Source organism: Nycticebus coucang, chromosome 22, assembly GCF_027406575.1.
Source record: "Nycticebus coucang isolate mNycCou1 chromosome 22, mNycCou1.pri, whole genome shotgun sequence".
NCBI classification, from domain to species: Eukaryota; Metazoa; Chordata; class Mammalia; order Primates; family Lorisidae; genus Nycticebus; species Nycticebus coucang.
In genome coordinates, this window is record NC_069801.1 from 662,685 (window position 1) to 675,912 (window position 13,228).

The following is a 13,228-nucleotide window of genomic DNA, read 5'->3' on the forward strand; positions in this document are numbered from 1 at the left end:
AGAGTGCTGGGATCACAGACAATGAGCCACTGTGCCCACCTGTTCTTTAAAATTTTATTTTTTTTTTTTTTTTTGGCCGGGGCTAGGTTTGAACCCACCACCTCTGGCATATGGGACCGGCGCCCTACTCCTTGAGCCACAGGCGCCGCCCTGTTCTTTAAAATTTTAATCGCCTATAGTTCAGTGAGTAGGGCACCGGCCACATACACCGGAGTTGGTGGGTTCGAATCCGGCCTGGGCCAGCTAAACAACAAAGAGAACTGCAACGAAAAGTAGCCGGGTATTGTGTCAGGTGCCTGTAGTCCCAGCTACTCGGGAGGCTGAGACAAGAGAATCTCTTTTGTATATATTATTATTATTATTTTTTATTTATAATTTTTATTGTTAAATCATAACTGTGTACATTAGTGCAATCAAGGGGTACAATGTGCTGGTTTTATATACAATCTGAAATATTCTCATCAAACTGTTCAACGTAGCCTTCATGGCATTTTCTTAGTTACTGTATGTAGGCATTTGTATTCTCACAAGAGAATCTCTTAAGCCCAAGAGTTTGAGGTTGCTGTGAGCTGTGATGCCACAACACTCTACCCAGGGCAACATAGTAAGACTCTGTCTCAAAAAGAAAAAAAAATTAATGGCCAATTTAAAGTTACTTTAAAAATGCAAATATAGGGCGGCGCCTGTGGCTCAGTCAGGAAGGCGCTGGCCCCATATACAGGGTGGCGGGTTCAAACCTGGCCCCGGCTGAACTGCAACCAAAAAATAGCCGGGCGTTGTGGCGGGCGCCTGTAGTCCCAGCTGCTCGGGAGGCTGAGGCAAGAGAATCGCTTAAGCCCAGGAGTTGGAGGTTGCTGTGAGCTGTGTGATGCCACGGCACTCTACCAAGGGCCATAAAGTGAGACTCTGTCTCTACAAAAAAAAAAAAAAAAAAGCAAATATAAAGTTTGGGCCTCATTTTTAGACATACGTTTAAAATGTCCACTTCTCTAAAAAAAAAAAAAAAAACCAAGAAATTCTGTTAACTCCAGAGCTCTCTCACCCTAAATTGGTCAAACCAAACACTTTAACCCCTACCTCTCACCAACCCTGGGGAAATCTTGCCCAACCAATTTCAAAACACCCAGCAGAGCCCAGCCCTGGCTCTTTCTTCTCCACTCTTGCCCCAGACCATGACCCTCCCAGGATGGGCACCACCTGGCCTACCTAGAGACCCCTATGAGTTCTCAGGGTCCCTCTGCTCAGCTATGCCTGGACGCCAGGTAGCACCTGGTCTCCGAAACTGTCATTTTGTATCTTCCCAGCCACCACCTTGAAACCAGCAAAAGCCCCTCAGAGAAAAGCAGCTCACTGCTTTCTGAGACCTTGGTGCTATATTTCCCGCCTTGCTGGCTCTCCCAGGAGCCCTCAACAGATAATTCCTGCATTATTGTTGAGTCTTCCCTTAAGAGACAAGGTTCCTGGCTCAAGGATGCTTTCACCTCGGCTGCCCGAGGCCAGGTCTACAGGTAGTGCCACCACGTGTGACTAATTTCCTATTTATCTGGCAATTCCAGTTGTTCTTAGTGGGAAGATTAATCCACCTCTGTCAGAGACACTGAGTATCACTATATTTTTTCAGTTATGTAAACTATTTGGTTCCATTTCAAATCAGTGTGTTTTTCTTTGAGCCTGTTCTTTCCTTTTTTTTTTTTAGAGACAGAGTCTCACTTTATCGCCCTGGGTGGAGTGCTGTGACGTCACTGCTCACAGCAACCTCCAGCTCTTGGGCTTAGGCGATTCTCTTGCCTCAGCCTCCGAGTAGCTGGGACTACAGGCACCCGCCACAATGCCTGGCTATTTTTCTGTTGCAGTTTGGCCAGGGCTGGGTTTGAACCCACCACCCTTGGTATATGGGGCCAGCACTCTACTCACTGAGACACAGGCACTGCCCTGTTCTTTCCTTTTCAATTGCCCTTTTGTTATCTTTTATTTTATGGTCTCTGACAGTTCATTGCCCACAGATTTTATCACCTAATCCTGACTTTCTCTGGGTGTTAGCCAAGTCTTCCCTGGGGATTTTTTCCTAGGTTTGGCTTCTGAACAGATTTGGGGGCTGCCTCTGCCATGTGTGCCGGCCATCACTATCCAGGACCAATTTCATGCTACTTTCCAGACAAACCCTGTGGCAGGCATTTAGACAGACACCTGCCAGCCCTCAGACTCCCACCTCCCCTCTTGGGAGCACAGGTAAAGTCAGGGTGCTTTGTGTCCCCCCTGGGCTGAGAGCTCCTTCTCTACTTCTGGCTTTAAGCAGGTTTTCGGTGGCAAATGCCTGCATTTGTCACAGGAGGACCTGGGTGCGAGCCCGCCCAGGTGGCCTCAGATGGCAGCCTGACATTTCATCCCTTCTTTCCAGGTATGGGGGGCAGCACAGTGTGGCTGGCCGTGCTGCTGGCCCCAGCTCCTTGCATCCTGCCTCATCCTGTACCAGAGGTCAGGGATGCCCCCCACCCGAAACTCACTGCATCTTTCTATGTTTTTTATCTTATATGTCAGACACACATAACAAGTATTATATACTCTACATTTACACAGAGGGACTTGGACCATTACCTCCGGGGAGACCTCTCCTAGGCGCTCAGGCCAGTCCCTACTCATCCGCCTGGAAGTGCATGTGGGCACCTGGGACTTGGGGTGACTGGTGGGTTCGGGACCCTTGCCCAGCCATCTGGTGCTCCTGTCCTGCTTGGCCAGGGGCCCCAGAGTCGCAGGACATGAACAATCCCACTGTGGACTCTGGGCACGTGGCTCTGGACTCCACAGCGGGACCATCCCCATCTGGCCAGGGCCTCACTGCCCACACCCTCTCCCTCTCCTCCCACCTCGGGGGGGCTGTCCCTATCCCCTTCATGGTGACAGCACGAGGCTTCCAGGCCAGGGACACTATCATGGCCCTTGTCACACACTCCACAGCCTCTGAGATTCCAAAACCAAACTGTTTACATGGCATGGAGTTGACAACTAAGAGGCCTCCACAGGGCCGACACAACAATGGGCCAAGCTCCGCATCCTGGGCGCCTTTCCCACCTGACCCTGCAAAGCAGAGGAGCTCCAGCCAGATGTGTGCATCTCCTGCCAGGACAGCCTGGCCTTCAGTTTCCACCCGAGAAGCATGCCATACTCCAGGCACACTCTATACTCCAGGCAAAGCTGTGCCCACAGCAGGTCTTGTGCTCCTCTATGGCCCCTGTGCCCCAAGGAGCAGCTGTGGCCCGGGCAGCTCCTGTCAAGGATAGGGAGAGAATCCTGGTGCTGCTTTGGCGTCTGCCCACAGTTAGTGGAAGTGACACCAGAGTCAGAAGTCCCCCCTAGCCTCATGCTGTCCCCTGCCTTGGTGCACATCCTCCACCTTGTTCCTGTACGTTGCCCCGTTGGATAAACACACCCCAGGTGGGTACCTGCTCTTCCCACACACGGCGGGGGCCAAGCCACTGTGAACGCCCCACACGTCTGTGCATCTCCTTGTGCGACTCTGTTCCTCTGTGCCCAGGAGGGACGGCCTGGTTGAGTCTGTGCATATGCCAACATCAGCAGACCTCATACCAGCCGTACCCTATGACTCCTCTCACGCCTGGTCTGGGGAGGTACAGTCCCGGCCCTGATTTTTACCTGCTGGGTTCTGCTGCCTCCACTCGCCTCCCTGCCCCACAGGTCATTCATACCTGAAACGACCTCACCGGTGTCCATGCCCCTGCGGCCACAGGCGCAGACGGAGCGTTCTGTGACCCTCCTCCCACGTGAGTACCTGTCCCTGCATCAGTGAGCAGCATCCCCAGTGCTGGCTGCACCAATGCCTGAGCTCAAACAAGCAGAAGGTGCCAGGTCTGGCCCAGACCTCTGGAGTCAGAGAAGAAATTCAAGTTTCAGAATCACTTTTACCTTCTTTGCCTACGCCAGGGCAGCCAGGTGGAGAGCAGCCAATACAGGGGCCCCCATGTCACTGACTCCCCAGGTGGGAAATAGCACAAACACAAATAGACTCCAGATGGAGAACATCTGGACGTGACTGTCCAAGAGTCATGCAGATGACAGGGAAGGAAAATTAACAAAGCCCTCCAAGTGTAGGCAAGGTGCTCACACCTGTGATACCAGCACTCTGGAGGGCAGAGCCAGGAGGATGGCTGGAGCTCAGAAGTTGGAGACCAGCCTGACCAAGAGCGAGACCCCATCTCTTCTAAAAATAGAAAAACTAGCTGGGTGTTGTGGCAGGTGCCTGTAGTCCCAGCTACTAGGGAGGCTCAGGCAGGGGGATCACTTGAGCCCAAGAGTTTGAGGTTGCGTGAGCTGTGATGCCACAGTACTCTACCCAGGGTGACAGAGTGGGACTCTGTCTCAAAAATAAAATAAAATAAACATTAAGAGAAAAAAACAACAACAAAGCATTTGACCACAGGTGATGGCTATCACTGGGAGCCAAGTAGACCTGGGGAAGGCGCAAAAGCCCCTTGACCTTCACTCACAGTCCCACTGGAAGGTGGTATTTAATGAGGCTTTTCTGTTTGCAAAACAAAACCCCAAAGCAGACACCATCTTTGGGTCTCAGCAGGAGAACAGCACATCCCTAGGCAGGGGCAGCATGGACTATACCCCCCCGCCCCCAGTCACAGAGGACTACGCTGGCTGCGCTCAGAGGAGCTGGTGCCCACAGCCCTGGATGTCACTGAAAAATAAATTACAAAACGTTCTTGAGAAAAACGACCCTGTCCAAAATGCATTCTCACTACACTCTGCCACAGATGCGGGGTCTCCACAAAGCACGGTCCCCAGCACACAGTGGCTGGCCAGCGTCAGGCCTGGTAGGTGCAGGCTCTGCCCTACAGCCATCCCCTTCAGACAACGGTGCAGGCACAGGCCGTGGCCATAAACCAGGGTCCCCATGCCCTCCTAGGGTTCAAATGATATCCCAGCATGACTCTGGGAAGAGCTTTGTCACTACAAAGAAGGCAGCTGAGCAGCCTGCTGGAGAGGCCTGGTTTGCACCCTGGGCTGCCTGAACAGGCATCAGGTGAGGGCCTATGTCCAGCCTGCCCCACAGCCCCAAGTGAGCTCGGTGGGTGGGGCTGAAAGTCTCAACCTCCAAGCCTCTGGCCCTGAGTTTTTCTGGGGACCAGCTCCGTCCTAGTGCCCAGGGCCCACCCAGGCCGTTACTGTGGGGCCCTTGTGAGTCACAGCAACATTCCTGCCACTGCAGGCAGGGGGCCGGGACAAAGACCAAACTCATCTCACGCACCACAGAGGCAGACGTGACCCGGCAGGAATGCAGCCTCTCCAAATGCTCAGTGGGTCTCTGGAGCTGTGGTGTGGACACAGATGCTGACTCAGACCAGCATCCACCGCACTGCCCTTGAACCTTTGCTTTTACTATGGTTTCAGATTTCCAGCAGGACTTGCTGCCCTCAGGAAGAAGAGAGGGCAGGAGGCCAAGGACAGCAGGAAGGGAGGGGCAAGGGCGGGCGGGCGGGCGAGGGTGCTGCCGGCCTCAGTCACTGCTATCATGCAGGGACCTCGCCCCACTATGTCTCACTCCACTGTCCACTGGCCAGACGGGGCCCAGCTCCAACACCCTCCACCCTTCCCTCCTCAGCCGACCTTCATCCTCCTGCAGAGACGCACGCTGCACTGAAGGCCCCACCTGCAGAGAACCAGGAGCTCCTGATATGCCTAGAGCCCACTCCCTGCAGCTCCCTGGCAGCTGGGGCGGGCAGGTCTCTGTGGGCAGATCCAAGTCCCAGCAGGTGAGGTGCCCAGGGTGACATGGTGCAAGCTGTCAGCTGGTGAAAGGCATCCACCTGGCCTCTAGGCCACGGGGACATGAGTGTGACCCTGACCGTCACTACTAGTACCGATGCCTCCACAGGTGCTGTGTGGAGGGTCCCAGGACTCGACTTTGAGGTTGCTGTGTAGCACCTGATGCCCCCGGTGATGGGTTTATTCCCCTGTCATCTGCTCGGGGGGCAGGGACGACCCAGGGCCTCTGGCACTTTCCCACACTGTGCGGTAGCTTTGTTCTTGCTGCAGCAGGGAGGCAGGGCAGGAGCTGTGCCACTCAGCACGGGGTGCAGCAGGTGCAGGGGTGCCGGGGCTCAGGCACACTGAGACTGCTGACACCCAGGGCTGGCCCCCAGGGTGGCCGTCTCTTCGTGGCCGTCCACATCTCCCCCAACAGCCTGCCCAGCCAGGTCATAACCCAATGGCACGCTGAGAGAAGGGCTGGGTGCAGGGGGGTCCATGCCCAGCAGAACACACGGCTTCAGCCCAGGTGACCACCTGGGCTGTGGTGGTGGGCCTGTGCCTGCCTGGGCCTGTCTTGTGTCCAAGGTGTGTGTGAGAAAGTGGACGTGCCAGTGCAGACAGCAGGCAGGACAAGGACGCTGGGCCCACCTCACCCCTTCCCAGCCAGATGCAGTAAATCATGCCAGGTTTCCTCTGTTTGCTTATTTCCATCTGTGGGGCAGAGGCCTGCCTGTCAGGGAGCGGGGCTGGTAGGACAGGTGGCAAAGTGGGGAGAAGAAGGAACAGCAGGGCCCTGGCTTGGAAACGCAAACCTGCTCTCAGGGGACTCCTGGGGCTGGAGGGTGGGAGGGAGATGGAGCTGGAGACCCTACAAGGGGTGCCACAGCCAGTGATGAGACCAGAAGCTTCTCTGGGAGTTCAACAGGCCCAAGGATGGACCTCAGGTACCAGAAACAGACCCCAGAAGAGCCTTGGCAGATAGCACAGCAGAACAGCCTCCCAACTTCCCACCTGCTACAGGGACCCGCAAAGACATGGGAAGACAGAGACAGTGGAAGGAGGAGGAGGAGAAGAGGAGGGTCTGAGATCAAGGACCTCGACCTGCTGAAGGGGCCTTGGCGGGTGCTGAGCTACATAAAGTGCTGGCCGGGGGTGCCAGCTTGGGGAGGCACAGGATGCCGGGGCTGCATCCAGGTAAACCTGTCTGGAGCTGAAAACATCTTCAGTTGAAAATGCACTTAAGGCTGAGCCTGGTGCCTCTCTCCCACAGTTTGGAGATGCAGCAGGCCCAGGCTGGAAGATCACTTGAACTGGGAGTCCAAGGCCGCAGTGAGACAGATCACACCCCTGGGTGACCCTGACCCTGACCTAGTCCTGGTGAGAGAGTGAGACCCACTGAGGTCCAGGTTTCACCAGGGCTCAGACATCTGCAGTAGGACATGGTTGGCAAAGCCACCAGCCCCAACCATGGTGTGGAGCCACACATTTCACGTCACTCAGTGGTAACTACGAGAGTGAGAGGCTGGCAGGCACTCAGCAAGGTCTCTGCAGAGCGCCAGCCACTTCCGTGTCAGTAAAGTCAAAGAACTGAGTCGGGCAGTTGGTAACTCGGGGACCATCTGTACTGCAGAAAGGTCCTTTGGAAGTTAAGAGCAGTCAGCCTAAGAGCAAATCTCCCCAGGGCCTCTGTGCCCAACACCTAGACCCCTAGACAAGAAGCAGCCGTTAAGGGCCCAGGGTTTCCGGATAGAGTGGCGTGTAGGAGATGCACTCAGAATACACAGCAAAGTGGCAGTGACTTTGCACAGCCTCAAACTGCTTCCCCACAGATGCGGGCTGATTACAAAGGGGAAAAGCATGGCTTTAGTAGGAAGAAATGGGCAGACACAGCCTTCACCAAGTGGTCAAAGTGAGCCACCAGCTGTCAGGACTGGTCCCACACTGGAGACGGCCACGTCATGCTGTGGATCTCTCACTCCAAACCCATTAACTGAAAATCTAATCACGACAAGATGTCAGACAAAACCAAAACTCCACAGGGCACAAGAGGCAAGGATTAGCACTGTGGGAGGCTGAGGAGGGATAATTGCTTGAGCTCAGAAGTTTGAGACTCGCCTGAGCGACAGTGAGACCCCGACTCATGAAAAAAATGGAAAAACCCAGCCGGGTGCCGCAAGAGCCTGTAATCCCAGCAGCTTCCAGAGGCTGAGGCAGCGGGGTGCCCACAGCCCGAGTCTGAGGTTGCGGTGAGCTACCACGCCCACTGCACCCTGTCTCAACAACAACAACAAAAGAGGCCAGGATTAGAAGAGCTCATGGGGACACAGCACCTTAATGTTCTGTGGGCTCCTGGCCAGGCTAGGAAACACATAGCCAGGCTAGGGGAGTGGGCAGCACAGGGCCCAGCCATGGCCAGGGAGACACGCCATGGCAAGTCAGCTAAAGGTGGGAGGCACTAGGGGGCAGGTCTGACTTCTGGAACCAAGTAAATATTTTGCTCACTTGCAAAACAAAAATAAATCAGTAAGTGTAGGAAAAAAGGTCTCTAAAATGGAATACAAACAGAACCACCCCATGAATTAAATGAATAACACCACTACACCAAAGAGTGGGGAAAAAGAGCTGATCCAAGCAACTTCTAAGCACAGAGTCTGGAATACGTGTGTTCAAATTAAAGACAAAAAGATTCCAAACAGACACTGAACACTCTTCACGGAGTCACAGGCTTGGAATTCTGAATTGAGCAAATAAGTAAGCACAGGTAGGAAACGGGAGGCAGATTTCCTACTGTTAGTGAAGGCAGACATAAACAGACAGAGGAAAGGCGGGCAACCCTGTGGTGCTGGCCTGGCAGGGAGATGCGCAGAGGCCACATTTGCCACACACTTGTGTTTCAGCTCTGCCTGCCAAGGGACCGCAGCACCCCAGTTTACAGCATTGTCCATAGGCCGGTTCCAGGGCAAGGGTGGGGAAAACACAACATGGGCTTCCTTGTATGTTATTTGAGCCAGAAAAAGAGGGAGTGCTCAAAGATGAAGGCGTAGATTGCCCAGACACAGGCCCTGTGTGCACAGGCTGAGAGAGCAAGAGTGACCTCAGAGATCCACCCCGAGGGGTGGACAGAGCTGAAATTCACAGATGGACAAGCAACCATTTGCTGAGTTTGAGTCCTCAAACCCACAATTCTGTTTATAGTGGGAACTTACAGCACTCACTGCCTTAATTAATCAGGGCTCAGCTGCATTGACCAAACAGCCCTAAGTAAGTTTGTACAAACAGACCTGTTTGGGAACCTGGGCAGGAATGTTCCTGTAAAAACTCAGCCTAGAAGAATTGGATCCTGATCTCACATCAGTAGACAAATAATAATAAGTAACCTTCAGGCCCCCCTGCAGTGGCTCACACCTATGATTCTAGCACTCTGGGAGGCCGAGGCAGTGACAGCTTGAGCTCAGGAGTTCAAGACCAGACTGAGCAAGAGTGAGACCCTTGTCTCTACTAAAAATAGAAAAATTAGCCAGATGTGGTGGTGGCCACCTGTAGTTTCAGCTACTTGGGAGGCTGAGACAAGAGGATTTTTTTTTTTAATTAATTAATTTATTTTGAGACAGTCTCACTTTGTTGCCCTTGGTAGAGTGCTGTGGTGTCGCAGCGCACAGCAACCTCAAACTCTTGGGCTTAAGCAATTCTCTGGCCTCAGGCTCCCAAGGAGCTGGAAATACAGGCGCCCACCACAACACCTGGCTATTTTTTGGTTGCAGCTGTCATTGTTGTTTGTCGGGCCGGGCTGGATTCGAACCAGCCAGCTCTGGTGTATGTGCCTGGCGCCTTAGCGGTTGAGCCACAGGTGCCGAGCCAACAAGAGGATTATTTAAGTCCAGAAGTCTGAAGTTGCTGTGAGCTAGGCTGATGCCATGGCACTCTAGCCTGGGGACAGAGTGAGACTCTGTCTCTAAGTAAATAAATAAACTAGTGACATTTACACAGCACTCATTATAGTGCTGGGAGTCTCTGACTTTACACACACTGACCAACATATATTCAGCAGCCTTCTGAGAAAGGCGCTGCTGCTGCCCTCAGGACATGCAGAATAAGGAGTCGGCTTTATAGAGACAGGGTTACGATTTGGGCCAAGCAGCTTGGCTCCAAAGTCTGTTCTCCTGTGAGACTTAAATGTCAAAAACTATATTATCAGGAAAAAATATAAAATAACGTTTTCCTGACCTTGAAGTATAAAAAAAAAATCTTCAAACTCCAAAGCATGACTTATTTAAAAAACAAGGTGGGGGGCGGCGCCTGTGGCTCAGTGAGTAGGGCGCCGGCCCCATATGCCGAGGGTGGCGGGTTCAAACCCAGTCCTGGCCAAACTGTAACAAAAAAATAGCCAGGCGTTGTGGCGGGCGCCTGTAGTCCCAGCTGCTCGGGAGGCTGAGGCAAGAGAATCGTGTAAGCCCGAGAGTTAGAGGTTGCTGTGAGCCGTGTGACGCCACGGCACTCTACCCGAGGGCGGTACAGTGAGACTCTGTCTCTACAAAAAAAAAAACAAGGTGGGGGGGCGCAGCACCTGTGGCTCAGTGGGCAGGGTGCCAGCCCCCTATACCGAGGGTGGTGGGTTCAAACCCGGCCCAGCCAAACTGCAACAAAAAAAATAGCTGGGAGTTGTGGCAGGTGCCTGTAGTCCCGGCTACTTGGGAGGCTGAGGCAAGGGAATCACCTAAGCCCAGGAGTTGGAGGTTGCTGTGAGCAGTGTGACGCCACGGCACTCTACCCAGGATGACAAAGTGAGACTCTGTCTCTACAAAAAAAAAAAAAAAAAAAAAGAAGGATGAAATGGACTAAATTGACTAAATGAAGTTTTCTTTCATTAAAATATAACCCAAAGGGAAATCAGAGGTCACAACCTGGGAAAAGATTCTCTCAACCTGACAAAAGTATGAATTCCCACAGGTCAGTTAGAAACACAAGCAGAAACATATTCTTCAGAAAAGACTTTCTGAACATCTAACAACTACAGGACAGAGTGCTATATTTACTGTCTGCCACCATGTGACAGGTGGCCCCAGACTCACCCCCTCACAGTCACGCAGACCTGGGAGATGCACGGCTGGCTCAGGCATCTTGTGGAGCTGACGTCTTACTGCTGGCTGGGGCTGCGGTGTCACCCGAGGGCTCAACCAGAGCTGTAGGGCCCTAGCTATGCTGGCAAGGCCAAGGCAGGATTCCCGATTTTCAGGGCTGCAGCTGGACAGCCACCTCCACTTTCTGCCATGTGAGCCTTTCCACAGGCACCTTGAAAGCCAGCAGCAGTGGTTGTCAGAGCAAGCTATCCAGGAAGCGAGAGGGAAGGCCCAAGATGGAGGCCTGAGTCTTTCTGTAGCCTCCTCTGAAAAGTAGTGGACTTCACGCCTGCTGTCCAGTATGAGTCCCCAGGGGAGGCCCATAGGATCATGGGGTCATCTCAGAGGCTGCCCTGCTGCAGGCTTCAGCCTTACTAGTGATCTCCAACAGCCTAGCACCACTGACGGGGGTGGAGGGATCTGGGTGGAGAGGTACTCACGTGTTGGCTAGTGGCCATGGACTGGTACAAGCTCTTTGGGAAACAATTTGGCAGCTCCTGAAAAAGGGTGAGGGGACACAGTCCAAGTCAGTGACCCTGCCCTAGAGACTGCCCTGTGGCATCTCTAGGGTGGACAGGATGTTCCCAGCAGAGGTGCTCATCTGTGACCACAGAGACACGATGGAAAACATTCTATCGGCAGAATGGAAACATAAATTATGGCCTTTTCAAATGGATACTGAGCAGTAATAAAAAGGAACACCCAGGCTTGGCACCTGTAGCTCAAGTGGCTAAGACGCCAGCCACATACACCGGAGCTGGCAGGTTTGAATCCAGCTGCCAGACAACAATGACAACTGCAACAAAAAATAGCCGGCCATTGTGGCAGGCGCCTGTAGTCCCAGCTACTTAGGAGGCTGAAGCAAGAGAATCGCTTAAGCCAAAGAGTTGGAGGTTGCTGTGAGCTGTGATGCCATGGCACTCTACCCTGGGCAACAGCTTGAGGGTCTATCTCAAAAAAAAAAAAAAAAAAGTAACACACTTAGCCATCCTATATTAATCCTAACCCTGACCACCAGATAATACTCAGGCCACCTCAGTGCAGGTGATGGGATGGGAGGTTGGCAGCACCATCACCTGTGAGCAGCCCAGAGGGTCAGGGCAAGAGGACTCGGATCTCAGCACCACGAAGGGAAGCAGGAGGGGCTGGAGAGTGGCCTGGGCACCCCAGCCCAGGGGCCTACTCACTAGGTCGTAGCTGGAGTCACCGCAGCCTTCCTGGACATGGCCCCCAGGTGTGGCTTGTTTTCCTTCTCAAGGCACAAGACTCCAGCTGCTTTCAGAGAAAGGCAACTTGTATCCATGAAAGACTGAAGACTGCTGGCCTAATCTGCACGTGAGCGCCAACATCTAGCAGTCCCTTGTTAGCCTGGGAAGGGGCCAGAGTGGTGACCTTGTGTGAGCAGCCACTGCAGAGTCTGAGTCAGCCTCCCCCCTCAGGTCATAAATCAAGGATCCAGCACATGGTAGAGTTGAGCCCCAACGGCTCCCCAGCACAGAGGTCATGGTTCACTTCTCCCTCTGTGCTACCTGAGTGGGCCGTCCTCAGGACCAGCTGGGAAGAGACCAGGATTTAAAGGAAGAGCTGGGACCACAGAGGAAGTCTCAGCTCCAGTCTGCTGAGAAAGTTTCATTTTCACTCTGTGCAGCTGCACAGGCCTCTGAGTTCCAGGCCTGTGGACTCGAGGTCATGGTCTCAGGTTGGTCCCTGCTCTAAACAGAACCGGATGTGCTCTGACATCTGGTTCAAATCGTCAGAAGAGCATTTTAATTTTTTTTTTTTTGAGACAGAGTTTTCTATGTCGCCCTCAGTAGAGTGCTGTGGCGTCATAGCTGACACCAACCTCAAACTCTTGGGCTCAAGCAATTCTCTTGCTTCAGCCTCCCAAGTAGCTGGGACTACAGGCACCCGCCATAACACTCAGCTATTTTTAGAGATAAGGTCTTGCTCTTGCTCAGAGTGGTCTGGAACCTGTGAGCTCAGGCAATCCACTTGCATCGGCTTCCCAGAGTGCTAGGATTACAGGCATGAGCCACCGGGCACGGGCTCAGGCATTTTAATTTTTTTTTTGCAGTTTTTTGTCTAGGGCTGGGTTTGAACCCACCACCTCCGGTATAGGGGGTTAGCGCCCTACTCCTTTGAGCCACAGGCACCGCCCAGGCATTTTAATTTTTAAAATTTTTATTTTTTGTAAAGTGTCTCACAATGTTGCCCAGGCTGGGCTCCAACTCTTGGCGTTGAGTGATCCTCCCACCTCAGCCTCCTGTAATGTGGGGGCCTCAACCTTGCCTTCCAGGCCAGCTGCACACAGCTGAAACAAATTATGTAACTGAGAA

At 53.2% G+C, this 13,228-nt stretch overlaps 1 protein-coding gene across 15 annotated transcripts in view; it reads right to left on the reverse strand.

Annotated features, from left to right (window-relative positions):
* The window catches only part of SLC35E2B (solute carrier family 35 member E2B), a 32,677-nt gene that overhangs the window by 18,092 nt on the left and 1,357 nt on the right, over positions 1–13,228 (reverse strand). For 4 of the 15 annotated variants that reach the window (XR_008376838.1, XR_008376837.1, XR_008376836.1 and 1 more), the window contains exon 1: positions 1,207–1,678. The gene's annotated coding sequence lies outside the window, so the exon portion shown is untranslated. Of the gene's footprint in view, positions 1–1,206; positions 1,679–3,704; positions 3,736–5,272; positions 5,364–10,844; positions 11,390–12,079; positions 12,261–13,228 lie in introns of those variants that run through there. The other 11 variants (XM_053575418.1, XM_053575417.1, XM_053575420.1 and 8 more) reach the window with 8 other exon arrangements.